The sequence below is a fragment of the Anas acuta genome, chromosome 1 (assembly GCF_963932015.1).
Source record: "Anas acuta chromosome 1, bAnaAcu1.1, whole genome shotgun sequence".
Classification (NCBI taxonomy): domain Eukaryota; kingdom Metazoa; phylum Chordata; class Aves; order Anseriformes; family Anatidae; genus Anas; species Anas acuta.
Window position 1 is genome coordinate 171464695 of NC_088979.1, and position 27185 is coordinate 171491879.

Below are 27185 nucleotides of genomic sequence, written 5' to 3' on the forward strand. Positions count from 1 at the left end.
ACATCAAGGAAACACAAGATAGTAGGGTTGGGTATGAGTATGACTCAGTCCTGGTAAAGACTGAAAGTGAACTAATACAATGTAAGCTATACATTTGAGGTGTAGATGGGACTGTACCTAAAGCCCCAAATAGAAAATATTTCTTTTTCTTCAGGTCACCACTTTTTGGAGCTATCTGAAAGACGTGATTTTTTCCTTTTAAATATTCATGTCATTTTTTGTGAGACATGAAGAAAAACATGGATTCCTTGTTGCTGTCATTTTCAGATAGTTTTCAAATTATTTTTAAAATAGAGGGCAACAGTGCAATGTTTTTCAGCATGATGTAATGTATGCTGCTGTTAGGAAGAAACTTAGAAGTAGTATAATTACAACCAAAACACTTTTCTTTCCCTATTTCACCTTCTCATATTGCTAAAAGGCTCCCTACGCCTACTAAAAATTGGTTCAGGTTAGAAAGAGAAAAAAAAAAAAAAAAAAGGCTCTGAGTAGTCATGTCATAAAACTGGAATAAATCCCATTTCTTATTCGTGTGAAGAATTTATTCACAGAACCAGCTAAATATGATACAGATCTTTTCTTTAACTAGAATTTACAACATCTCTAAGAATCTCATTTAACGCAGGATAAAGCTGAAAGACTGGCAAGACCTCTTGGAATTCAGGCACCAAAAGGTAAGTGAATGAATATGAGTCCTGATTTTTGGAGAAACTAGAGCATAAGTATTGGATCACTTTCTTCTGGTCTGTTTACAAGCTTACGTGACATGTAACTAAATTTAGCACAGTTTTACCACGAGAGGGCAGAAATGCTTATCAAACAGGTCTTCCACTGGTTGTTTCACCATGTCTTTGTCAGGACGGTGACCCAACGTGTTTTCCCTCTATAGCATTATGTGTTGAAGCATGTACCCTGAGCGCTTAACAACATGACAAAATCCTTTGACCCAACAGACTGACCTGTCGTTTGTAAGACAGATTAATCCCCATGGATGGTCACAGGGTCAGGGGCACTGCTGAATTGCAGCTCTGTGAGGCTGAGAGCACAATCAGAACTTCTCACTCACAGTCTGGCAAGAAGAAACAGCTGTGCCAAGCATCATGCTTGCCAAGGAAGGCTAATGGGTAAGTAGAGATGAGTCAGTGCTTGCTTTTCTTCCGTATGGTACATAAAAAGAGCAAGAAGGAAGATCTTTAGAGAGTTTTATTACTTATTATTCACAGCAGTAACTTATTCACAAACAATATTTAAGCTTTTCTGTAAGTGAGACTAATTTTGATTAGACTGTAACAGTAGCCAGATCTGAACAGTAGAAGACTGTGCTAGACAGAATACTGTGTAGAAAAGTTCCAGACTATTATTAAAGTGAAACAGATTTGTGTGGAAAGTCCTGGTTAACTCATAAACAATTTATAAACTGAAGCATTTAGCAGAGCTTGATTAAAGGTTTAAATTCTTGTAACTGTTTGCCAACAAAATATAATGTTTCACTGTTCCACAAACCATGTTTTGGAAAAAAAAAAATCTACCATGAGGCCACTTAGAGTTGTAAGATTTAATCAGCTAAAATTAAGCTCAATAACATAAGTGGAAATATCCTTTCTTTCACTTGTTTTGCTGTCTCATTAAGTATTTTCTTCTTTTAAATGGTAAAGTTTTTCACCATGCAGACAAACAACTGTGGAGTTCTAATAGTGACAGGATAAATGATATTAATTGGGAACAAAGAGAAAGGATGAAACAATAACCTTACTCTAGTCATAATGACACAGAGATAAAAATTGTATATGAGTTGTTTTCCATTAGCTAGGCCAATTAAATTATGCTTTTACCATGCCCTCTTCCAAAATAACAATTTTCAACAAAAATATCAGTTGTGCAAGTCATAAGAATTTTTACAACTTCTACCACCATAATGATGTGTTTTCCCCACCTATGAGGCAGAAAAGGGCATTACTTCCTATTGTGTGGCTTTCCTGTCTCCCATAAGAAACTCTTGACTTATACTTAGAGGGTTACATGCCTGCTAGGAGATCTATATTCTCAGTAGCATTTAACAGATCTCTGTGCTTCAGAGATTTTCAAGAGCTATGCTGCAACCACATGCTACCAGTGTGACTAGGCAACATGCACATAAAAGTATGAAACCCCACAAGATCACTTCATTCAACATTTTCTTCTTTGGGCTTTTAACTATCCTGTGTGGTGTGTGGCTCTTTTTAAAGACTTAGCAATGGCCAAGGGGGGATTCAGCCCAGCTGAGCAACAAACCTGGATTTGTGCTGGAAAAGAAAAGGGTTTACCTGGACAGCATGCACTTACACTGAGATAGGCAATTGACATAAGGGCAAAAATCCTCTGTTTCGTGTGTATTTTAGGAGTTCACAAAGAAATCAACACAAATCAGAATGCCTACAGAAGGCACCCAATCCCCATTTAGGTGGATTATACTATATCCTTCTTTGGGGAGATTTTTAATCTGTTGAAAAAGAAGGATTGTCCTTTAATATTTCTAGTGTTCATCCATAGCATAATATCACACACTAATTTCCAAAGGAGTGATGCATATGGTATCTTGCCCAGGGCTTCATACAGTTACACATGTGGAAAGCTTTTGTCATGCTTTGATGAAAGACCAGAAGGAATGACTCGTTGCCTTTCTTTCCTATTTCCTATAGCATATGAATATAACAGGTGCAGTGCTTAGGTCTGGGTGAATCTTGTGGGTTTGCTCTGATGGTTTTGCTTTCTACTAAAGATATATAGCAAAGAAATGGCAGAAGAAAATGTGTGCTACTGTTCTCTGTTTTCTCCGTTTCATTGCAAAAAGTACACTGCAAATGCAAGTGAAAAGACAGACTGTTTTTGTTCTGGTATTTCTTTTTCTGTTTCCTTTTGAACAATGACAACATTCTAGGCACACTTATGGCCTTGTCTCTGAACCCTTATTCACATAATGAATCTACTCATTACTACATCCCTCTGGCTATAGAAATCATACCTTGATTTGTTGCTCAGTGTCTTTCACATTAGTGCTGTTCTAGGGAGATCAAATATAACCTCATAGGATGAAAATTCTCCAGCAAACAATCACCAGGTGATACCTTATACAGGGAAAAGAGCTCTAAAAAGACTTTTGACAGATAGGGGCACATACAGTTAATGTTATTAAAATTCTTACATACTATCAGACCAATGAAGATGCCAGACATAAAAGAGAACGTATTGCGACAACAACACCAATTAAATATTGCTGTCCACAACAACTTCATTCCTACTCTTTTCCTAATCTCATAGATTGCAAAAAACATGATGTGAGATTATGAAATTCAATATTGTCCATCCAGAGTGCTGCTCCCTGAAGAGGAGTTAGTCTTCTTACTAAAATAATAGTAATTTTGCTGTAACACGAAGGTGTCTGAAGATATCTACCTTTGACTATGTCAGGTGCTAGAAGCAGTTTAGATGCCATGGGCTTTTTATCTCAGCTGCATAGGACTGTCTCAATACAGTCTGTATGTATATGTATAAAGTGGTTGATTTAGGAAGGCTTTTAAGTTCACAGGTGCAGAGACAAACACTAACCATCTCCCAGTCTGCTATCAAACCAAAATCTGAGCAAGGATTTGTGTTATGAAGCTGTAGTTAAAAAAATTCTGACTTGAAGTGGCACTGAAGAGGATGCTATTTAATCCTAGTCTCTGCCATACATTTCAACTCTCACTTATTTTGGTGCTTGTGAGTAAAATCAAGACTGGAACCAGCTGAAAGTTAACTGAACAAACAGAATGGTGAGGAGAGAAAAGGAGAGGAGAGGACTAGCAGAAGACTAACAGCATGATGGCACTTCTCCTTCAGCAGTGCAACAGGTTTAGAATATTTTACAGTATTTATTAACCTGCAATCTGAAAAAAATGAAAAGTTTTATCTTTGTTGTTCTGTGTGTTGTTTTTTTTGTTTTGTTTTGTTTTGTTTTGTTTTTTGTTTTTGTTTGGTTTGTTTTGTTTTAAACTTAAATGTGTATGACTTCTTATTCTGAAAGAACTATATTGTTTTATAATTTGACATATATAACACAATGGAATATAAATGTAACTTCTGAAAATATTAGCTCCTCACATCCTATCTCTCAGAGAAGTTTTTAGATCAAGATGTATATAGTAATACCGTAACATTTTGTATTACCTCAGATTTTCCAGTATCTCACTTCTGAATGAGTGGTGAGGTGATATTTTCAGAGAACTGTGATCAACTGTGATTTTCAGATGTTGCTTTTATATAATTCAATTTTTTTCTTCCTCGTTATGAATAATATTTCCTTTCTGCATTACAGTGTAGTATCTACTAATTTATTATAACTATGAGATCCTTTTATGGCATTACAGTCATAAGCTTTTAAGAGCTTTTGATAATGCATCTTGCTATAAGCATTTGTGAAAATATAGGAACACAGTGAATGTTCTATATTTATTTACTTCATATTTTTAACAGCTAGATTTATAAGGGTGAGTTTTCTTTCACAAAAACTGTGTTAATTTTTCCCTGTTATTTCCTATACATTTATTTTTCTGTAACTTCATTTTTATTGTAATTTCTATTAGCTTTCATGGAATTTATTAATTGCTCTACTCAGCGTCTTTTTTAAAAAGACAAACCTTCATCTTTTCTTGTTCTTTGGGCACTGCTGCCAAGGCATATGTTATACGCAACCATGAAACAGTTCCTCAGTTTCATATTGAGTTGCTTTAGATTTCTTAGGTGTTTACCACCTGCTCATGGTAACTGCTTTCAGTTCTTCTATTGACATTTTGAGTGAGTTTCTCAGGATTTGATTCTTCAATCAATAAGAGTTCAGTGCCACTGAAAGCGCCTATCTGTTTCTTCCACTGGCCCTCATTCTTCCATTTCTTATCTGTTTCAGGCTGCAGGGTCCTATTTTGTCTCCAGCATCAAGCTGACATTTTTTACATCCTTGCAGTAGACCAGTAGAGAGCACAGCTCAGGAATCCAGTAGAATTTCTTCAGACCTTTTCTTTCTTCAGACATTCATTTTCTTCTGGATTAATATGCTTAATCAGCTCATGGAAATCTATTATATTAAAGAGAATGTAGGTATGTCATTCAATGAAAACTTTCAGAGAAATTCAGGAGATAAGAATACAATAATATTTACTGAGATCAGAGTTAACTTCTCTAGCTATCTTTTTTGAATCTGAGAACAGACCAGTTTCTGAGGAGTTTTAGCTGGCACCACAGAGAGAGCTGCAAAGAGATCAATGTGAAGGAGATTGTGGTATTTCCAGGATGCAATTGCCAGACTTTTCAAAAAGACCTGTTCAAAAAATTTAGCTCAGTTTTGCAGATTAGCAATAAAAATATTTCTTTTTTTTTTTTTTTTTTTCATAAAAACTTAAGCTTCTCTGTGCTTTAGTGGAACCTTTGATTTTGTTATATCTGATCTCTTCACTTTTGAATATATTCCTAAAATTTAAAGAAGGTAATGTATTTAAGCATATGTAATGTAAAAATGCATGCCAAAGTTTTGTAAAATGAGTCATAGCAACATTAAAGAGAATACATCCAAAAATGTGATCTTGAAACTATTATACTGAAATGTCTGTTCCTGGACAAATAAGCTCCATATATACCCCAGTTTTCCTAATGACAACCTCACATCCACAGAGATATGGATTCTGTAGTTTAGTCTCATTTTTTTCTGCTTATATAGCAAGCATAGAGATTAGACTGTTTAACTAAGAAATGAGAAAAGTCTACAATATTTTTTAATTTGAACTTGCAGTTTGAAACCATTAGTTATCTGAGCTTTACTGTTTCCATGAAAATATTAAGCCTCATACCCCACAAAATATTCAAGAACTATTATCTCATTTAAGAGATACTTGGGAGAGTAGGTATTTCCAAATCCCTTTACAAACAGGGAGTCACAAAAACAGATATCACAAGGCCTGGATCAAGAAAGGTGATAATGTTTTTAAGTAAGACTTCGAATTTAAGAACCTAAAACTGAACTCTTGAAAGCTCCTGCTTAATCTTTGGAGGTGCCCAGACTCTATCAGCACCTAATTTTTCAACGCTGCATTTCCTCACATGCCTGAATTTTAGGTCTGAAAAGGCTTAAAAGTAAATCACTGTTGACATGACTAACAACGGTTTGGCTTCTGTCTCATACTTAAGTGTCATCAACGGCAATGAACTTGGTTCCCCTGTTCATTTCCAGTGCGTACCTCAACTTGAAAGCATTCTCTCAGCAAACCTACCAGCATGAAAGGAGAAATGTAGGAGAGAGGTTAGTCTTGTAATTGAATGGAAAAAGAAACCTTTAATGAGCCCCTAATACCTCTTTGGATCTGGGCCTACACAGTTTACCATCAGCATTGCAGGATCTGTGATAATGTGAGGAGTTGAGCCCTACTTTCTTCCCCTCCAGGCAAATTCTTTAATCACAGAACTATGATTACATTGCCTACAGACTCATCTTTCTGTCTCATGAAAGCCTGTAGAGAGCTTAGAAGAAATATTACATCCATTTTTCAGTACCAAGCTGGAAGAACCTGTTGAAAGAGTCTGCAAAGAACAACAGAACTAACAGAGAGCTAGAAAATACGATAGAGAGGCTTATGTAGCAAGGAAAATTCAAACCAGATGTTAGGAAAAACTTCATGGTAGAAAGGATGGGGAAGAACTGAAAGAGAGGCTGTTGTGGAAGTCTCCTAGATATTTCTATGTTTCCAGGAATAGCAGGGATATTGTAGATCCTGAGCAGAATATCTAAATTTAGCTCTTGCAGTCCTTTCTCTACTGAAGAATGAAGAAAGGTGTTTTATTCCTGTTGTGTGCTACTCCAAACATTTTGGAAATCTATGGAGAAATACAAGGGTTAAGACCTATGTATTATATTTTCCTTAATTTTCCCTCAGAAATAATGCAACCAAAACTCAAAAACAATGGTGAGGGCCAACACATTAATTAACTACATTCATTGAACAAGCCTACAAGAGAAGCTTTATTTTTCTGAAGTCTACACTTAAAAGGAGACAAATATGATAAGAACTTCACTGCAGCCAAAGAGGCTGTGTCTGAACATGGGCTCAAGGGCATGACGTGGTTCCAGGTTTACTGTAGTGCCACTCTAGTAACTAGAGTCTTTAGCAATGTTCATATTACCATACTAAACCAACAGAAGACAGGCTATAAAATGCTAAAAACCAGACCCACAGCTCCATATGCAGTCTGTACAAGTAACATGAGCTATTGGGAAGGGGAACCATGTGATAATGTACCTTTGGCTCACAAGCTGTGGAAACCTTTGGTGTGGGAACGAGGTTTTGCTAAGTGTTAATGAAGAGTGAAGGGGCTCAGAAGTTCAGCAATGCTGTACCCATGCAGACGAAAGGCTTTGTGAGGAGACACATCTGGAGAACCAATAGAGACCACAGCAGGCTCCAAGGCTTCCTTTAATGTCTCTCCACTACAGAGCCAAAAGATGCCCTGGGGTAAATTCAGCAATAGGATAAGAACAACTATAAAAAAAAATATATGGTTTTCTCTGGTGAAGGTGCTTCTTGTATTCCAGTGGTAGACTCTCCTCTGCCCCCACCTTTTTTGAGCTGTCTGCTCTGCATTTTGCACAGCATACATACATCCAGCAAAGAGCAGCCCCATTTCAAACAACCACAGCTGCAGTGGCCAGAGAGGCCAGATGGACGCATCCTGCAAATGCTGCTCCCAAGGATGGTTTGGTGAGAGACAAAACCCTCCCCCTCTACTGTTTTTTTCCACAGGCTTTTCAGGGAAGGATGTTCTCCCTGGCCTTGTGGGTTGGCAGGGTAGGTGCATGGTCCAGGGGGCAAGTGCTGAGCTTTCCCACTGCAATTTCCATTCTTATCCATTGCCTCTGTCTGCTGCAGGGCCCCTGAGAGTAGTGCAAAACTGAAGTCGCAGGCCAGTAGGGTCAAATACTGGGTTTTCCACCCTATCCCAGGTAAAAGCCCCCTGACTTGCTTTGGATTACTACTGAAATATATTATGCATCTTCACACATGCATATACACATGTATATGGGCACTGAATCAGACAGGAAAAACAAATCTTTAAAAAAAATCCTTTTTAATGATCTTTTCCTATTCAGCTGGAGACTGTAGAAAAAATCACTACCCAAGTACCCATACTCATAATATGTTTCAATGGCTTAGATGCAGTCTGTGTGCAAAACGTGTGTTGCTGTTATGGTACCAGTAAACAATATGAAGTTTTGCTTCCCACTGTTATGAAGCTCCAGTGATGGAGCTGTTTTATTGACAAAAAAGATTCTTCACCTCTTACAGCAACTTTACTCAAGTGCTTCTGCTGAGCTCCCCCCTGGTGAACTCTGACTTTGCTCCCTCTCCAGTGAATTTCACCAGCTACAGTTAGCATTTCCAATGATGTAAATCCCAAAAAGCATTTTTTTTTTCTCACAACTCCAAGCTAAGTGCTGCCCAAACCAGTTTGTGAAATGCATCTTTACAGCATTGCAGAACAAATAAAAAACAATCGTATAAAAATATATCTGTGCCTAAGCTGTGTGCTGTAGGCTTTTGTTGTCTCAGCTGAGAGGAAAGGCAAGCAGAGATGTGCCCTGACCAAAAGCTTTGCAGAGAGGAGCCCCAGAACAGACAAGCAAAGCCACACAAGCAAATTTGTGTTTTTACAGGAGCAGCTGCTTCACTGGGAGAATGGTGTAAATATATAGACTTGAGAGTTGCCTGCAACATTGCATAGACACCAGAGGTGCTTTGCCAGAAAATAAACTATGAATCCTCTACTTCTGAAATATTTCTAGGGAAAGTGTACATTAGGAAACTTGCATTGCTCAGTCATACTGACCTACTTAGAGCAGTATAGCTCTGCACCTCCTGCGTGCAGGTACTAGAAGCTGTCATGTTTATGCCTATGTACTCCAAAGTCACCAAGTCATGGACATTCAAAGAACTTCAGAGTATGTCTCTGGCTTTAGGCACTTCTGTTAAGGCATCACCCACATCTTCAAAATGGCTGCTCAGTTGCTGTTGAATCTGGTGGATGCATATGTTTTGCTGGGGCTCAGTAAGAGCAGACCCAGCTCTTAGCATGGGTCTGCTAAGCATGCAAAGCATGGCAGTGTTGCTTCTTGTCAGAAATTGCTCAAAGCCTGAAAATGGATCTGATCTGCATTTCTTATGTCAGCAGTGTGGGGTCAGTACACTCCTCCTGTCTTTTCACATTCCAGTCATTTGTTTCTGCCCTCACATTGCCCCTTCAGGTGTGGTGACTTAGCTGCTTGGGTGGTCATGTACTGAACTGAATTTGGGAACTGAGACAACTGAGAATTAATCTTTTCTCTCTTTTTTCTTTTTCTTCTTCCTTTTCATTCTTTCATTTTCCTTTTTCTTCTCTCTCTCTCTTTTTTTTTTTTTTTAATATATTGCTCTTCTCTCTCTCTCTCTCTCTCTCTCTCTCTCTCTCTCTTTTTTTTTTTTTTTCCTTCCTTTCTCCCTTTTTTTTCCTCACTTTAATTCCTTTCCTCCATTTCCTTCCATTACTTCCTCTCTTTCCCTTTCTTGGCTGGATTATCTCATTGATCTAGTTTACCTTACAGATAAAATATTTTTCTTTTACTAAAGTAGTGTTAGGCTGTGATTAGAGAGGATATCAGAGATGCTTAAACCAGCTTAAGAAACAGTCCAGCAAAAATGCTCCTACACTGAACAAAGTTCAAACAGAGATATTCTCTGTACATTACAATATTCACTTCCTGTGAGCTTAAACCGGAGATCCAGAATTTAGCAGCACTAATACATTTGTCCACAGTAATTTTAACTACGGTCATTGAAGAGCTAAAATGCTTTTAAAGAGCTTCATTCTAGAGCACTTCTGAAAATCTCACTCTTAAGTAGTATAGAAATTGTTGAGTAAAATATTTGAAAACACAGATTTCATTTTTATCAGGAAGTTTCTATAGGTTTTTGTCCCTGTTTAGAGACTACTTCATATTATGTCATAGCTGTTGACTCCATTTGCATTTATACTTGTAGACACCAGATTTATACATGTTTTAATCACTTTAAATACATTTTCAGTACAGTATAACAATATGAAATGTTTTTTATGGTTGAAAAAGGAGTGATAAAATATGTTTGTTTTACATTCTTTTCTACATATATATTCATATGTATATAGTTGTTATGAAGCTATCATAGTAGTGAATCATTTAAATTTAGTATAAAACATATATATATATGTATATGACTGAACACTAAGACCTGAGGATTACTTGTTTATCTTGTTTAAAAAATATGAAAATTATGTTCATACAGTTCCAGCCTCAGACAAAAGTATTTTGAGCTTCACATTTGATTAATATATTCAGACAGTCCATATCTCATTATTGTGCATCTGAACATCTGGACGACTTGTTCCTGCATTTGGAGACACACTTGTCTTTCTGTCATGTCCACTTCACTTTTACAGACCCTGGAAACTGAAGCTGATCAACACCTAACTCATCTCTAATTGTATTACTTACAGACACAGAATCCTCATATTTTTTGTCTACACAAGAAAATTCACCAAATATCAGGTGTAATCACTACTGTCTGTTTATGCAATTTTACCATTGAGTTTACACTGAATTTCAGTGGAGAGAAAGACACAGTTTTAACTTCTGTTTCTTCTAGGTTAATTTAAATCTTTCTTAAATCAAGATTTTAAACAATGATCAATGCCATAACACTCAACAGGTAATGTCCTGTTATTCAAAAGCAATTTAACTTGAGTGACTTCACGTAAATGCTTGAATTTTGTGATATAGATGCACTCAAGGAATTATAGATTTCGGTTTAGCCTTTCCTTTTGAACCTTATGCTGCTGGCTTGGTTTGATTGTACAAATAGCTACAGTCTGAATAATTTTCAATTCCATTGAAACATTTTTAAAATTATCCCCTTGTACTGACAGGAAATGCTAGCTGATGGCTTTGTCAGGAGAGAAACCTGAGTTTCCCTGAGAAACCCTTCATTTGTGAAATCTTCATCCTGTAATTACTGCCTGCAGTTCAGAAGACAAAGAAGTCCATGCTAACACAGAAATGTTTGTGAGTTGGAATATGAGTGTTTTATAACAAAAAATAAACCACATTTTAGTTTCTTACAACTCTTCTCTGCAGCTTCCTGAGACCTTATTTACAATGTGTTGCAGCTAGATTTGGTTTACTTGTGCTGGAGTCCACATTACTAAGAACTACTCCAAAAGCTGGTCTTCTTCCTCAGCTAGAATCTGCTGTGTAAATTGTAGTTTAAGCTAGTTCCTGGTTAGATTTGTCAAATTATAGTGTTATCATTTTCACTCAAGAAATTGGCTGGTATTAGTTCCCATATTAATATATTTGAGTAGAATCTTTGAAAAATTGTCTGTCAGGGAAAAACAAAGATTTTGAATGACTGAAAATAATTCTGAATTTGGAGAAAATTTGGTAATTGTTTCAGTTTTAATATGAAAATGACTACTTTTAAAGCAACAGTCAGATTTTGAAATATAAATATAATTGCTTTGACAATGTAGCAATGTCTTTTTTGGGGTAGCTATGATGAAAATGCAGGAATTAGATTCTCAGAATTGCTGGTGTTTCTTTACTGCAACACTCAGTTTTTAGGATAATCATCTAGGAGGTAGGAGATCACCATTCAGATATATCTGAAACAGAGGTCTGATTCAGAGCACGGATTTAAAACAAAGTTTGTTATCTCTCATGTGTGTTTTAAACAGATGGCAAATGTGGAGTAGGACCGCATCAACAGAAAGCAAATGAGTTCAGAATGCCAACTCTCACAACGCTGGCAGGGGCATTGGCTTGGGAATCTGACTGTTAAATTTCTTATTAAATGTAAAGACAGATCCCCACATGCCAAGTGAGTATTCCAACAAGTTCTTCTGGCACAGATTGTACTGGGGAGGGAAAAAGGTCAGGCTAAAAGGGTTTGCTCTTCCATTGCTGCCTCACTTGCCATCAGTATACTTCTCCTGTGGAGCTGCCAATCACATGCTCCCCAGTGCTGCACAGTGCCACAGATTCTCTCAAGCTGAAGAGAAAATGAATTATAAAAAGGAACAAGATTGTAGGTTTGCCAGGGTGTATCCCTGCCCTGCCATTACTGACATGAGCCTATCTCCATCGTGCATTGTGGAATAAGGATGTGGCACCAACATATGCTATATATGGGCACTGTGTTACAAAGCAGTGGCACAACCCTTGGTGTGCTGAGGAAGGAAAGAAACTTCTCTTCTGCGTGTCTGTTTGTGTTGGGACTCCTGAGGAGTTTTTGGATAGAGTGGGATTTGTCACTTTAAGTAATGTCTTAATTTATTTTGTGTGTGTGTGTGTATATGCATTGTTGTTGTTATTTGGGGGGGCACTGATTTTGTAGGTAGGTACTTTCGCACAATCTTGTTTACTGGGAAAAAAAAAAATGTTTAAAACAACATTTTTTCCTGAACAAGGGACAGATAAAATAATTTTAAGACTTTTCTAAAGAAATAATTTGCTGACTTCTGCTTTCTCTCTTGACTCTTATAAAATTAACTTCTCTTTGCTTTTCTGACCTTCTCTTCACTTTCCAGTCACATCTACTCTTAGTGCATGGAACTTGTCCAGATGCTGTGGAGGCTTATGACCTTACATTGAAACCTCTTTCCATAAAATTTGTTTGCATTTTGACTGATCTTGTCATTTGACCCTGGGCAGTGGCACACATTTTTATTTTTATTTTTTGCAGTCTAACTTATTTATTCTGTATATTTTGATGCTTGGTGAAAATTTACCAGCCAGTATAACAATAGTACCCCTTTCTACGACTGTATTATACCACCCTTCCTGCTGCTCCATGTCCTTTTTAGTGGAATGTCCTGGCTGTTTAAGGTCAAGAGGCAAAGGGTAAAGTACAAACAAGAGGAAACAGGTATATTTTTGACTTGTTAGACATGGTCCAGTGAGAGAATGGAGTCATACTAGTAATTCACAGCCCTGAGACTGATCAAGGCTGCATTGTTCATACTGCCTTCAAGAACTGGAGTAGCAGTATGCTAACAAACTCCATGTGACAACTAATTTCTAATATGTATATGAAACTAGCAAAGGCTTAATTTGGGTCAATGGAGATATCCATCAGAATGATTAATTAGTCACTTTAGCACACAATTGTTTGTTGTGAGGACAACATGTTCCCCTTTTCCACTTTGTTATGCTCACTCTTTCCTCTGTACCCCCTACTCTGTTCTGTCTAGCTTTCAGATCGAACAATTGAACAAAATACACAGCTGCTGGCAGTTTTCATACTTCATTTGTCAGCTGAAGCCAAAAAGTGATTAGCCAGTAGCCTTTTCAAATTAAGCTTGACTTTGAATTCTGAATTTCTGGCAAACTGTTGACTGCAGCTCTGATGAACATTGAGTAATGCTTTGGAAACATAAAAGTGCGAGTGAAGAGGAAGAAATAATTGTCTTTTTTATGTGGCTCAGGGCCACTTCCAAAACCTTCTTTCCCAATCCTATTTTAACTCTTCTGTGGACAAAACTTACTCAGGAACCTGTGGTAAGAAATGTCTGCATGTAACCGTAGTTCTCTGTAAATTATTTTGTTTCCAGCCTACCCTACACATGCCAGCTGAAAAGGAAGAAGCACCCTGCAGATTCCATTATTAAATTTATACTTTGCAAGATTATGCATGGGAAAGGGACCATAATATATTTTCCATTTGGGCTTCAATCTATAGCCCAAATGTGATAAACAGTTTGTCTAATACTTTTCAGGTGTTTTCTCTTCCATCATTTTCATTAACAATTTCATACTGAGCAGGAAAAAAGGAGAACTCAAAATCTGAAGGAACACATCCAGAACATACAGTGGGATGGTGGCAGTTTCATGTTTTATGGGTGTATAAAATAAAATACCACCATCCAGTATAACCTAATGCATTAACATTTGTCACTAGGATATTAACATCTAGTTCATTATAATCTTTTTCTTTTTGGGATTAAAAACACAGAATATTGCTTATACAACAAAGATCAATTTAAAGAGCATGTTGTATATGAGCCAGCTGATACCTTAATATTTCCTCTGCTTACTCTTGAAGGCAGTGTCTCAGACTCTGTACTAAGCTGTCTGTCCAGAAATACTTCTGCTGTGAACCTCAGCATCTCAAATGCTGATACACTGGAATCAGTGTACCAGTCCTGGCTGGGTGGTCCTGTGTCTGCAGCAAGAATGTGTGCATGTGCCAGAGGGGCGGTACAGAAAAGGAAAGGATGTCAAGATCATCAGCTACTGTGGTTGGAGCATACCAGCCTGTGCAGTCAGTGGGATTTGTGTGGTGAGTATCACACCAGGTGTGTTTGATACCTCTGCCTCAACAACCGGAGTATCAGACCAAAAATACATGACCTAGGCAGAGGCACTGTGTAGAGCTGGATAAATCTTTATTCCTGTTTATCTGAAACGAGACACCTTAAATTTCTGCTACAACCGTATGCCCACCCAGGTGACTGTACACAAAGGGTAGTCACTCTAGCTTGAAAAGCTGTATAAAATACAGCTGACTTCTGTCTTCTGGGGATCAATTTAAATATCTACCCTGGGCACTACCTTGCCTGTCCCCTTTCAGAGCACCCACAAAACAGGACATGAACAAACTCTTTCTGTTGAAACTGTATCTTATTGTTGGAGCTGATCCTGCTTCTTCCCATACAGTGCAGTAAAGGAATTCTGCATGTTTTCCCTTATGCATGAGACGTGCAGAATGGATGGGGACATGTTCCCAACACAGAAATTTTCCATGAAGGAGGTGAGGGACAAGAGCAGTTAGCAGTGCATATGCAGCCCTGAGCTACTTGTCCAGGGCTTGCACCAGCATGGCTTTTTTATGTGATGAGAGAACAGGCACAAGGCAGGGACTAAAGCCTGTCTGCCTTTCAGAATATCGGTGAATAGGTGTTCTCTCTCCCTCTGCATTTACCAAAAAGGTGGGACCCCTTTTCATGTGGCTATGAAAGCAAACCCTGGGCTTCTATACTGCCTGGGTGGGAGATGCCTCCTCACACAGATGAAGAATGCAGTGTTGCTTAGCACAGGCACAGCCTTAGTGCCCATGGAGTGCAGCATGTCCTCTGCACACATGTGCATGTGTGTGTGTTGGTACAGTGTTTTCCACTGCTGCCCATCCTTTAATTTGCAATGTAGAAGAAAGAGGATAGAGGGCATACATATATCATACATATGATGCATAAGGAATTACTCAGGCATCTCTTACATCATTTGTTTCTGTTGTGTTCACAAAATGAAATTGGGTGTATGTGATACATTCAGTAAAGCTGAACTCTGTCAGATCTGGAGAGACACCCTTTTCCGAAACCACTCCTAGAAGAAAAAAAAAAAAGAAAGAAAGAAAGAAATAGTTGATGAAATTGTACAAAATAGGCTGTAATTGTTTTTAAACTTATTTTTAAAATTTCCCTGCAATATAACTTCAGCTTGAGTCCATAATTTGAAGTCATAACACTGTGTATTCATAGTATTGTTAAAGAAAGTTTTATTCTTTACTTGGTGCATTCTCAGAACAAAGGTATTTTACTTACAGACATGTTTATGTATGTGACATAAACAGGGCCCTTCTGGGAATGGAGAGGGCATGCTAGGAAGGGAAGAAATTATAACTGAAATATTCTAATTCTGTGAAAACTTTTAACAATCTCATACTTCCTTCATTCCTGCAGTACAGTGTATTATGGAAAGGAGAGGGAATATAGAGAAGGGGCATTTGGGCTTTTGTTCAGTGTTCTCATTGTCTATGTATACATTTTATAAATTTTAACCAATCTGTATTAACCACATAGATCAATTTCAGGCTGCCATTTGAAGGGTATTAAAATAATCAAACTCAATTAGATTAAAATCAAGTTACTTAGAGTGGTGTTTTTATACAATACATGGCCACTTAAATCTGTATTTTTTTGGTGTGTACAAGTTCGCTGAAGATTGCCATCTGTAAGGCTGTAAAACTATTTGCCATTGAACCAAATTAGACACTTGAGAAGTTTTACACTACAAAAAGAACTATTTTTTATTTCTGTAAAAGTTATATTGTATTAATAGCAATAACATACAAATAGGGGGGTATTTAGCACAAAGGGCTAACAGTTGGAAAAAGCCATGCTAGCAGTATCCTTTTAGTATCTTCTAAATGTTTTACTCTCACTATTTATATTTTAATTTCTCTCAAGACAGAGTCCCAAACCTCTCCATACAGGTCTTACTCTGGGATATATAACCACTGGACCTTTCCTTTTTTTTTTTTTTCTGCTATTTCTCTTTTGACTTCACTCATGTATATAGCTGTGTTGGTTTTACCTTGCTAGGCAGCTGAACTTCACCACAATTGCTCTCTCACTCCCCCTCCTTCTCTTCCAAGTACTTATTGTCTACCAGCACAGCTCAGAATTACAAATTATTTCACACCTTGGTAGATGTCTGTGCTCTGGATGGAGACTCTTCTTGTTTCTGTCACCTGATTCCATAAAGGAATGTAAGCTTATCTTTTATTTCTATAAATTAAGAGCTAAATGTTATGCTTACTAATTTTAATGGTTGTTTAAACAACAAGAAAATAAAATGTTGTCTCCTTTTTCCCCTGTTTTTAGTAGGAAGCATGTGAATACTGTTACCCTTACTTCTTTAGCCCATTTACTTTTACAGAAAGACTTGTTCAAAGTAACAGATCCAGGAAGTCTGCTGTGATAACTGCAAGGGTGACAGAATCTACAGAAAATGAGTGTGGCTTGAGAGTGCTGAAGGCCTCCTGCATATTGGGCTGCGATAGCAAATTCATAGCCAGCAGGTTGAAGGAACTGGTTATTTCTCTCTACCCGGCTCTTATGGTGCTGCAACTGAAATATTGTGTTGAGGTTCACCTCTCCATGCAAGAAAGATCAACCAAGTGTCAATAACCAGTCACAGGGGCACCAAAATGATGAGGGGGTTGAAGTACTTGTTATATGAAAAAGGGATGAGGAAGCTGGGTTTGTTCAGCCTGGAAAAAAAAAAAAAAAGGAAAAAAAAAAAAGAAAGCTGATCTGATTTCAGTCTTCACCAGAAGGATTTTATGGAGAAGAGCTGGATTTTTCAAATTAGAACACAGTGAAAGGACAAGCTGCAGAGGTCACAAGCTGAAGGAGGGGAAATTCAGATCAGCTATAAATTCACCATGGATGTGGCCGAGCACTAGTTGCCTGGGGAAGCAGTGGAATATCCAACCTTGGAGATATTAAAAACTTGACTGGGTAGGACCCAGAGAACTCTTTCCTAGTTTTGAAGTTAGCCCTGCTTTGACTAGAGATCTGAATGAGATGACCTCTTTTCGTCATTTCCAGTCTGAACTAGTCATTCAAAGCACCCTGATGCTTGGCATAGATAAGAAAATCTCTATAGAGAAAAGGAGGAAACAAAGTACTAATATATGCAAATAAGGAAGGAAAGAAACTTCTTGCAATTTGACAATACTCTACTTAAATTTGTTCCTGTCCTTCATTAAGCATACCCAATAGATATCAGTCCACTTACTTACCTGTGTCTTGACCCCTGCTGATGGAAATAGAACTCATGTGGTTTTATCATTGCATAAATAAGCTCTTCAGCAGAGGATAAGAACAGTCTCTCTCACTAAACCAGGATGAGAATTCACTATAAATCCTTGAAATTTGAGCTCACCAGGTTATAATGATCTCCCAAGAAGATGGTTTATACAAAAGAATTTCCCTTTTCATTTAGTGGGAGTAAGGACAGATCTTTTTTCCCGTCTTCTGCCAAGCAGCTTACATTTAGTCTTTCATTGAACTTTTCTTTCTTTCTTTGATATCTGATTTGCTTTTATTTTCCACAAGGCACTTTATTTTACTTTTAATTGATACATCCAAAAACATGTGAGGTTAGTGACACTTTCAATTATCCTGGCTGAACTTATTATTATTTAATATAATATAAAGATCAGAAGCTCAGGAATCCTTTATTTCCTTTTAATTATCTCTGATCCTCCTGTTCCTTTATCAGTTTGAATCAGTTTTATCAATTTCATACTAGCAATGAACAAAGCAGCAGTACATCTTAGAGATGAATGTAATTATTAAAAAAAAATGTAATATTAATATTTTTACCCACAAAATCCTATTGTAACCTATTGAAGCCCTATCCTAACTAGTATTTAGTATAACCAACAAGGAGCTCTACATTTTATTTCATTTTAAAAACTTTAGCTACTTACATATAGCTATGGATATAGCCTAGGGTGCTAAAAATTTAAGAGCTATTTTACCTCTGAAAGAGGTAAACATTTAAAAAATCATTACAAAAATATATATTTGTTTGATTCTTTCCTATTTAGTCTTTACCCAGACTTTGTCTACACTCCTTTTTAATGCTTTTTAGAGTGTGAATTGTTATAAATTATTCTCTCTTAGATTTATGCAACATTTTCACTCTCCAGAGATCCCAGAGTAGGTTCTGCCTGGGTAGCAATGCCTACAGCAGCCTTTCTGAGAGGGGATAGGACTGCGCTGGCTGAGAACTTCCCTGCAGTCAATATCAACCAACAATAACAAGGTTGGTACCAAGCAACTGAGTAAGTGCATGAACAGACCTCACAGGTTTTATCACCAAAGAACTCATGTTTTCTTCAGGGAGTGGTATAAGATGCACATCTTTGGTGAAGTTCATGTGATTTTAAAAAGCACTGAGAAAACCAGAGTTTTGAAACTCAGTAAGGTGCCTCAGGTACAATAGCAATTCAGCGTGGCAGAATGTTGTTCTGTTTTTGGATGCAGAGTGTTTGCTAATAGATACCTGACTGATTTAAAAACAAAGTAAACCAAAACAAAATGCTTCATTTGACTTCCTTCTTTGGGGAGTTAAATGTCACATAGATATGTAGATAGGTTAATTGTGGCAGGACTTGCTCATTCAGTTGGAATTACTTAAAGAAGATTTGAGAAAAGAAACAAATTGAAATCAACAGGGAGTCTTCCATATGATCCTTTTCTTACTAGCCTGTCCTGTTTCCAGACTATGAGAGGGAAAAATGGACTTTGACTGGATGCTATTTAAATACTAGAGCAGGCAGAGAAAAATATTCTGATCCCAGAACCTACAACATTCTTGTGCTTCCCGATTTCTAAATATGGTCATCTATGCTAATTACAAGACTTTTTTTCTTTCCAAATCATCCACATTTCATTATGTCTCCTACATGCTGTTGCTTGGCAGCTGGATACTTGGTAAGAGTACAGGATATGAGAAAGCAGGGATATTTTCCTCTTGGCAGTCATGAATGAACCTTTCCTAGGACGCCTTCTTTCTTTCAAAGACTTCTAAACCCTTCTCTGGGGAAGTAGGATACAGTTGATAGTATAGAATTTGTTTTTAGAAATAAAAAATTGCTGTTGTATGCTGAAAGGGTTTTGTGCATAAATATATATTGTTATTACTTGGGAGCTGAGAGAAGGAGGAGAAAATATTAAAAATAACAAAAACACGGTTACAGTTATCAACCACTCAGATACCCAAAGGAATGCAAATCTTGCCATATTCTAAGAATTGATGTAAAAATACTGTTAGTGGCAAATATAGTTGTTATACTTTCATTAAAGTCAGTCCTTCAGTCTGAGATATAATACTACTTATGCTCTAAATTAGGACTGTATGATGACTGCAATAGTCAAACCTTTGTATATCATCATCACCTTGCAGTACATACAGTATAGGTTTGCAAACTCTGAGATAGGAATTAATTTGTGGTTGTTGTTGTTTTATCTTGCTGGTTTTAGGTAAATTAACTAACAGTAATAATCACAGAATTTTTTGAGACAGCTATTCTTATACTTAAAATTCTGCAGGCAGAAGCTGAAATGTTTACAAGTATAATCCTAGAACCAGTAATTATGTAAATGTTATGTTTTCAGAATGACAATCCACCTGCAAAATACCTGGTCACCAGTGGAGGTACGTTGCTTCTTAAACAACATCTACATACATTTTTCTTGTGTTTTAGAGATTTGTCTCATGGCTTCAAATGTTGCAAAGCAAGACAGCATGCTGTGACACAGCATGGGAGAAAAGAAAATAATGCATCAGCAGTGAGAAATAAAACAGCTCTGCAACTTGTTATCTGTATAAAGATAGTGAACATTTGGTGGGAATATATTGCACTGATCTTCTTCAATTGCTTCAGGACTTTCACAAGAACATTTATTATTATTATTACTTTCTTTGCCATTCCTTTTCACATCCATGAATAAAGGAGCTCTATACTATTATATCAAACATATGGCAGAATAAATTTTCTAGCAAAACTAGAAATTAGAGATAAAAAGTCCAATATTATGAGTGATCTCTGCTGATGCAGTGATCAGACATAACAATTTCTTCTGTGTTATTCTGCTGAATTTTATCCAGTTTAATTTTAAACTGTTATCCAAAATGGACTACATATATTATAATTCTCTAACTAAAGAACAAGAGAGATCATCTTAATGAAAATTTCCTGTTTGTTTGTTTGTTTGCTTTCCCTCTGAATTTGCCCTGAATATATAATTTCTTTATTTTGAATCAAGTCTTTTAATTAAGAAATACATTTATAACTGCATATTATAAAATACATTTAAAAGGGGAAGGGGAAGGGGATGGGGAAGGGGAAGGGCAAGGCAAGGCAAGGCAAGGCAAGGCAAGGCAAGGCAAGGGAGAACAAAAAGAAAAAAGAGAAGGAGAAAGAGAAGGGGAAAGAAAAAGAGAAAGAGAAAGAGAAAGAGAGAGAGAGAGAGAGAAGAAAAAGAAGAAAGGATTTTTAACTATGATACACCAGGGATGTAAAAGAGCTCTGAAGTTTCCTTTGCCATAAACAAATGTGTGCATTTAAACTAATTTAAGTACACTTAAGCAGTATTTCATTAACAAACAAGTAAAATCATGGAATTCTAAAAACATTTCTTTATGGCAAACTCAGGGGTAAAAAAATAAGTCATCTACTGTATTTGCAATAAAGAAGACTAACCTATATAAAGAAATATAGATTTCATTGTGCAGCAGCCATGTGGAAATGAGAGCAAAATGATATAAAAATAAATTAAAAAAAAAAAAAAAACATATTTTAAGAGCTAACAACAACAGTAGTGCATTTAAAAGATATAATGAAATTGTTTGTTAAATTAAAATTTGTGCTTTTTGTCCAGGGGTTTGCAAAGAGAGAACACAGAAAGAACGTACAAGACTATGTCAAGTCTCTAAGACGTGCGTCTTGTGGATTTTCAGGACCTGCAAGTGCCATTCTGCCACCTGACTGAGTCATTGACCCAAAATACTCACTGACGTCTCTGGGAAATACTTATCCTGGTACATACAAAATTCTTCAGTTTCTGAAGGAAATAGCAAAGCTCCAGATGACAGACACAGAAAACACTGGTTCCCATGAAAATGTAGTAAGTACTAAAAGACATCAAGATGTAGAAGAAATCAGTGGAAGTCAAGGTCATTTACAAGATGGTGGAAATGCTTGCGCTCTCTCAGTCCATTTCCCCCATGTATTTCTGTGAAAAGATGTGGCCAAAATCTGAGTTTCTTATCTGTTGGGCTGATGATAATACTAAAAAATACTAAGCTATACCTAAAAATGCAGAAAGGTTTTGGTATTTTTTGAGCAAAACCCAAGACAAATGAGGGGAGTCCCTGTCATTGTGCATCCTGTTCCTGGTTCTACGTGTCACCCTGTGTCAAACTGGTTCAGAACTTGTAATTACTGTCTATAAGTCAGAAAGTCTCAGTTGGTATTCTGCTCATTTCTTCATTCGTAATGAATCACAATTAGAAAAAAAATAATAGCTCAGTTATACTGAATAGAACGTAAGCCACAGACTCCCATATCTCACTAGAAGAGCAAACTAATATATATTGGTCCTGACAGTTTCCTTGCATTTCAAATGGGAGAAAAAAAAAAAAAAAAAAAAAAAGAAAGAAAAAACAAAAGAGGAAAAAAGTTTAGGATCATTTTATCATTTTGTCTTCTTCCAACAGATTGTATCATTACTTAATGACAAAACTTCTTGAGTAATTTTAGTAGATATATTTTCCAGTGAGCCTACTTTTGTTTCAGTGTAATAATTTATTTGATTAGGCTTTTTGTGAATGTTATTAGAAACTATCTTGCAAACCATCTGTTTAAACAGACCTCAACCCAAGATTTATCACTATTCTATTCACAGGAGTTTTCAGGTAATTCTTCTGCTATTGGTCTCTGAAGTCATGACATTGTTGATCTACCTTGATTTTTTCTTTATTTGCATAATTGCATAAGGGAAATCCATTTCCTTTTGAAACAAATATAATGTAGATCTCAATTTAAGTTTCATCAAATGTATTTTCTTCATCAAATAAATTACTACTATAGTCCTGAAATGTACTTTTCATAGACATTCATATTGTAAGATTTAGTTAGAAAATTACTAAGAAAATTACTAAGAAATATGGGATCATAATATGACTTGGAAATTATAAAACAAACAAATGAACACTTATTTCTTACTGCTATTACACACTTTCAGTGAGGTTTTGCTAACATACCTTCCAAAAGAATATCCCTACTTCAGAAATAATCAGAATTTCTTAGTTTGACAGAACAAACGTTCTTACCACTCCTGAGATTTACATGAATGATTCAAATGGACTGTTTTAAAGTTATTTCATCAGAGGTCCTTATTCTTCCACTGTTCTTCTCAGAGGTGAATGCTCTTTCCTGTAGGTCACTATAAAATTTGTTGGTGTTACCTGTTTCTAATGTTATTGTGTTGTTGCAATATTGCTGAATGTGACCCTTACACTTCCCACAGACAGTTCCAAAGAACTGAAGATGGGCAAATCAAAGCTTTATAAAATAATAAAGGCAGGCAGTATCAAATAAACAGTCTGTCTCTGCAGCAGAGGGGCAGTTTATTTTAGTGGTTTTCAAAGATGAAAGCAAGTTTCAGTGACAGACTGTCCATGTAATACCAGAAGGTTGAAAATAACAGAAACCAAGAGATTACCCTGCTCTAAAGATACTTCAAGTACAAGGAACCAGTGAGTGCAAATGTTATTCTGCCAGAAAGTAAGGGAAGAAGAAAAAAAAAAAAAAGGGTAACAGAAGGAAAGGAGTCATACAAGTCATACAAACTGAAAACAGGTGTATCATATGGCTATCGTGAGTTGGTGTTTTTGTTTTGTTTTGTTTTGTTTTTATTGTGAGTTGGTGCTTTTTGGTGTTGTTTTCTTGTTTGTTTTGTTGTTGTTGTTGTTTTTTCCAGCCCAATGACCATTAAAATGTGTGTGAAAAGATTCAGCATCTTTCTCTGTCTTCTCCTGTAATAGATCTCATTTCAGTTACACAGGAAAGAACAGGAAAAACAAAAAGAAAACAACAACAACAAAAAAATAAAAGTACTCTTTTTTAACTTGAGAATAAAGTACCAGCAAAATAAAAAGGTTCCAGTCTAGCCAAGTCCATCTCATATTACAGCTTTTAAATGATTATTTTAACATTCTAAAGCCTTTATAAATCTTCCACATGTGTACAGCTGTCTTGCTAAGCCTCAAGTTCAATTACTGCAAATTGTGGTTTAGTGCAGGATATGGTGCTGTATACTAAATACAGGTCCTCCACATAGGTTATTACACATGCATAGTACATTGCATGTATATTTTGATAGCACAAAACCTGAGAGTTTTATTTCTTGCAAGATTATCTGCTAAGATTAATAACAATTATATAGTTATATATAGGGGGTTATACATATGGCTATGTGCTACTAAAGTTTTCCAAGTGCAGCTGGAACATAAAAAGGGCAGAAGTGGAGTTAGCAGAAGTTGGTTCCTATTATTATGGACTTGGATGGTTAATATAAAGTTGAGCACACTGTAAATCCACCTCAATTTCCTGTCTACCTAATTCAAGAATGACCTAAAAATCTCTGATTGCTATAAATACCAATGAAGGAAATCACTATTTAGAGAATAAAGAGGGAAAATACATATTTAAAAAATGCAGAAATATCTAATATAGGCCAAATATATGAAACTGTCTCCTGATCTTGGTGATCTTTTAGAATGTTTTGGGGTATTTGTTTGTTTTTGTTTGATTGTTCATTTTGGTTTCTTGTTGTTTTTCTGAGGACAATGGTAAGAACTTTTGGTGTGGAATTTTTAAAACGCAAAATTATGGCATAGACAATAGGATGGACTGAACTCTCAGAAAGTTTGCAGATGACACCAAGCTGAGCAGTTCAGTTGATAAATCAGAAGGAAGGTCCAAAGGGACCTGGACAAGCTTGAGAATTGGGTCCACATGAACCTAATGAGGTTCAACAAGTCCAAATGTAAGGTGCTACACCTAGGTCAGGGAAATACTAGACATGAGGTCAGACTGGGAGAACTCATTGGGAACATCCCTGTGGAGAAGGACTTGGGAGTTCTGGTGGATCAAAAGTTTTTCATGAGCAAGCAGTGCACACTTGCAGCTCAGAAGGCCAACTGCATCCTGGGCTGCATCAATGGCGGAGTGACCAGCAAGTTGAGGAAGATGATTGTGCCCCTTTATTATGGCCTTGGACCCAGCTGGAATACTGCATCCAGGTCTGGGTTCTCCAGCACAAGAATAATGTTGATCTGTTAGAACAGATCCAGAGGAGGGCCACAAAGATTATCAGAGGTCTGGAGCACCTCTCATTTGAAGAAAGGGTGAGAGAGGTGGGGTTGTTCAGCCTGAAAAATAAAAGGCTCAAGGGTGACCTCATTGCAGCTTTGCAATACTTAAAGGGGGCTTATAAACAAAACAGAGAACAACTATTTGGTTGGGCAAATAATGACAGGAAAACAGGAAGTGGTTCTTAACTAAAAGAGGGGAGGTTTAGATTAGAGGTTTGGAGGAAATTCATAACTCAGAGGGTGGTGAGACACTGGAACAATTTGCCCAGAGAAGTTGTTGATGCCCCATTCCTGGAAGTGTACAAAGCCAGGTAGGATGAGGCTCTGGGCAACCTGGTCCAGTGGGAGATGGCCCTGCCCATTGCATGGGGGTTGGAACTAGATGATTTTTAAGATCCCTTCTAACCGAAACCATTCTGTGAAAGCTAGTGACCATGAGCTGAGAACTCTTTCTGGCTTGCGGTTATGTGACACGTAACATGTTTTGAAAATCCCAGCAGGCTACTAGCATGGCTGCTTATTGGCCATGTTGATGGGCAGAGGAGTTGCTCTTGCAAATATAGCCATCTGCTTCATAGTGCAGTAAGCCTGATTACACCAGTTATGGATCCAAAGCTCTGTTAAGCAACTATTTATATCATGGTACTGACAGACCCCAGGGAGATACATTATAGCCACCTTCCTTGGGTATTATCTATAAGAAGGGAGTATAAACACATAATTTTTGTTTGTTAATATTTTATAACATTGGATGCATATATAGCATTATGTTTATTTATAATTTATATTTAATTGTGTATAAATACATATTATACATACATTATATAATAATACTGATCATTGTAATAATGTATGCATGGTTATAATGTTCTATGCTGTCTATCTATATATTTATATTTAGTTTGTATGTAGAGAAGTTTGTTATAATTGTTCTTTTATCTTGACAACATCTGTTCTTAGAGATGAAAGCTATACCATTTCTGACTAAGCTGACCCCCAGCAGTGGCAAAAGCCTCACCTTCTAACAACAAGTTTGTTGTTTTGATAACAGAGATAATTAAACCCCAAAGAAAACAGGAACTTGCTTTCCATGTCATCTCTGCCTTCATGGAATTATCTTAATGGTTTTAATAACACATATGGGTAAACCTAAAAAGGAACACTGAACTCTTAATATTCTGATTTTGTTGATGAATTAGCTAAATCTCTGTCTATTTATAGGACACTGGGAAAAGATATTCTTTCTTGCCAATATTCCCCTAGAGTCTTTCAATAGCATTCACACAGAAACAAAAAAATTACCCTTCTCTATTGCAACTCATGTCAGATGTAGACAATGTGTAGCTGAATTTTTAGCCACACATTTTTGACCTTTTGTGACCAGTGACAAGGCTGAAAAAGAACATAGAGATGTAGATAAGATATCTAATGAATATTTAAATATCCAACTTCCTCAGAGAAAATACATTTTCAAATGTAAAAAAAAAATCCCCCCCCCCCTTTTTTTTTTTAAGAAAACTTCTCTGTTACAAAATAATAAAACTCGAATGATAGGGCATTCTACAGCTTCCCATACCCCAAATCTGTTTCCTTGCTTTTATTTCCAGGTGAATATTATTTTAGTTGCATAACTGTCAGAAGGAACAAACCAAATCTGTCTTGTTTAAGCTGCAAGAATGACCACACATACAAAATCATTTCTGAGCACCTTTTTTAAACATTCTTTAAAAATTCTAGGTAGTCTCACTACCTAGAATTTGCTTAACAGAAACCCCTAAACTTAGGTAGCACAGGCAGATCAAATGATAACTGTTGGAGAATGATGAGGGAGTGGTGGAAATTATCTCCAGGTGTCCATCTCTACCAAACACTGTTAATTTCTGCAAAATCTTCTGAATTGTGAAATTTGTATTTTGTATTGGTATTAACACAAAGATCTCACATATTTACAAGGTGAGACTGACTTCTTTTCTTGATTAGCTGAATTATTTGTTGCCACAGATAAAGCATTATGTGTGAAACAGGCCCTGAATACAGTAGCTGTTACTTCTATAGTTTTCTCAGTTGGTGACAATTGTATTACTGATCTTTAGGTACTATTGAAAAATTTAGAGATCAAAAAAAAAAAAAAAAACAGTGGCAAAAAAATACACTCAGACCCATTTATTTTGTTCTCATTCACAGTGCAGGATGTTGTCATAGACATCTTTTTTCACGTATTATCTTTTTATCATAGAATCGTAGATCAGCTTGTGTTGGAAGGAACCTTGAAAATCACCTAGTACCAAGCCATCTGCCATGGGCAAGGACACTCCCCACTAAACCAGGTTGCTCAAAACCCATCCAACCTGGCCTTAAACAATTCCAGGGATGGAGGACCCAC

General features: G+C 36.6%; 1 long non-coding RNA gene across 1 annotated transcript; it reads left to right on the forward strand.

Annotated features, from left to right (window-relative positions):
• The first annotated feature begins 898 nt into the window (after positions 1–898).
• On the forward strand, positions 899–25851 carry LOC137849582 (uncharacterized). Its single transcript, XR_011091967.1, has 5 exons — positions 899–1124; positions 14169–14405; positions 18541–18682; positions 20038–20077; positions 21304–25851. It is a non-coding gene; the product is annotated as an uncharacterized lncRNA (long non-coding RNA).
• The last annotated feature ends 1334 nt before the right edge of the window (positions 25852–27185 follow it).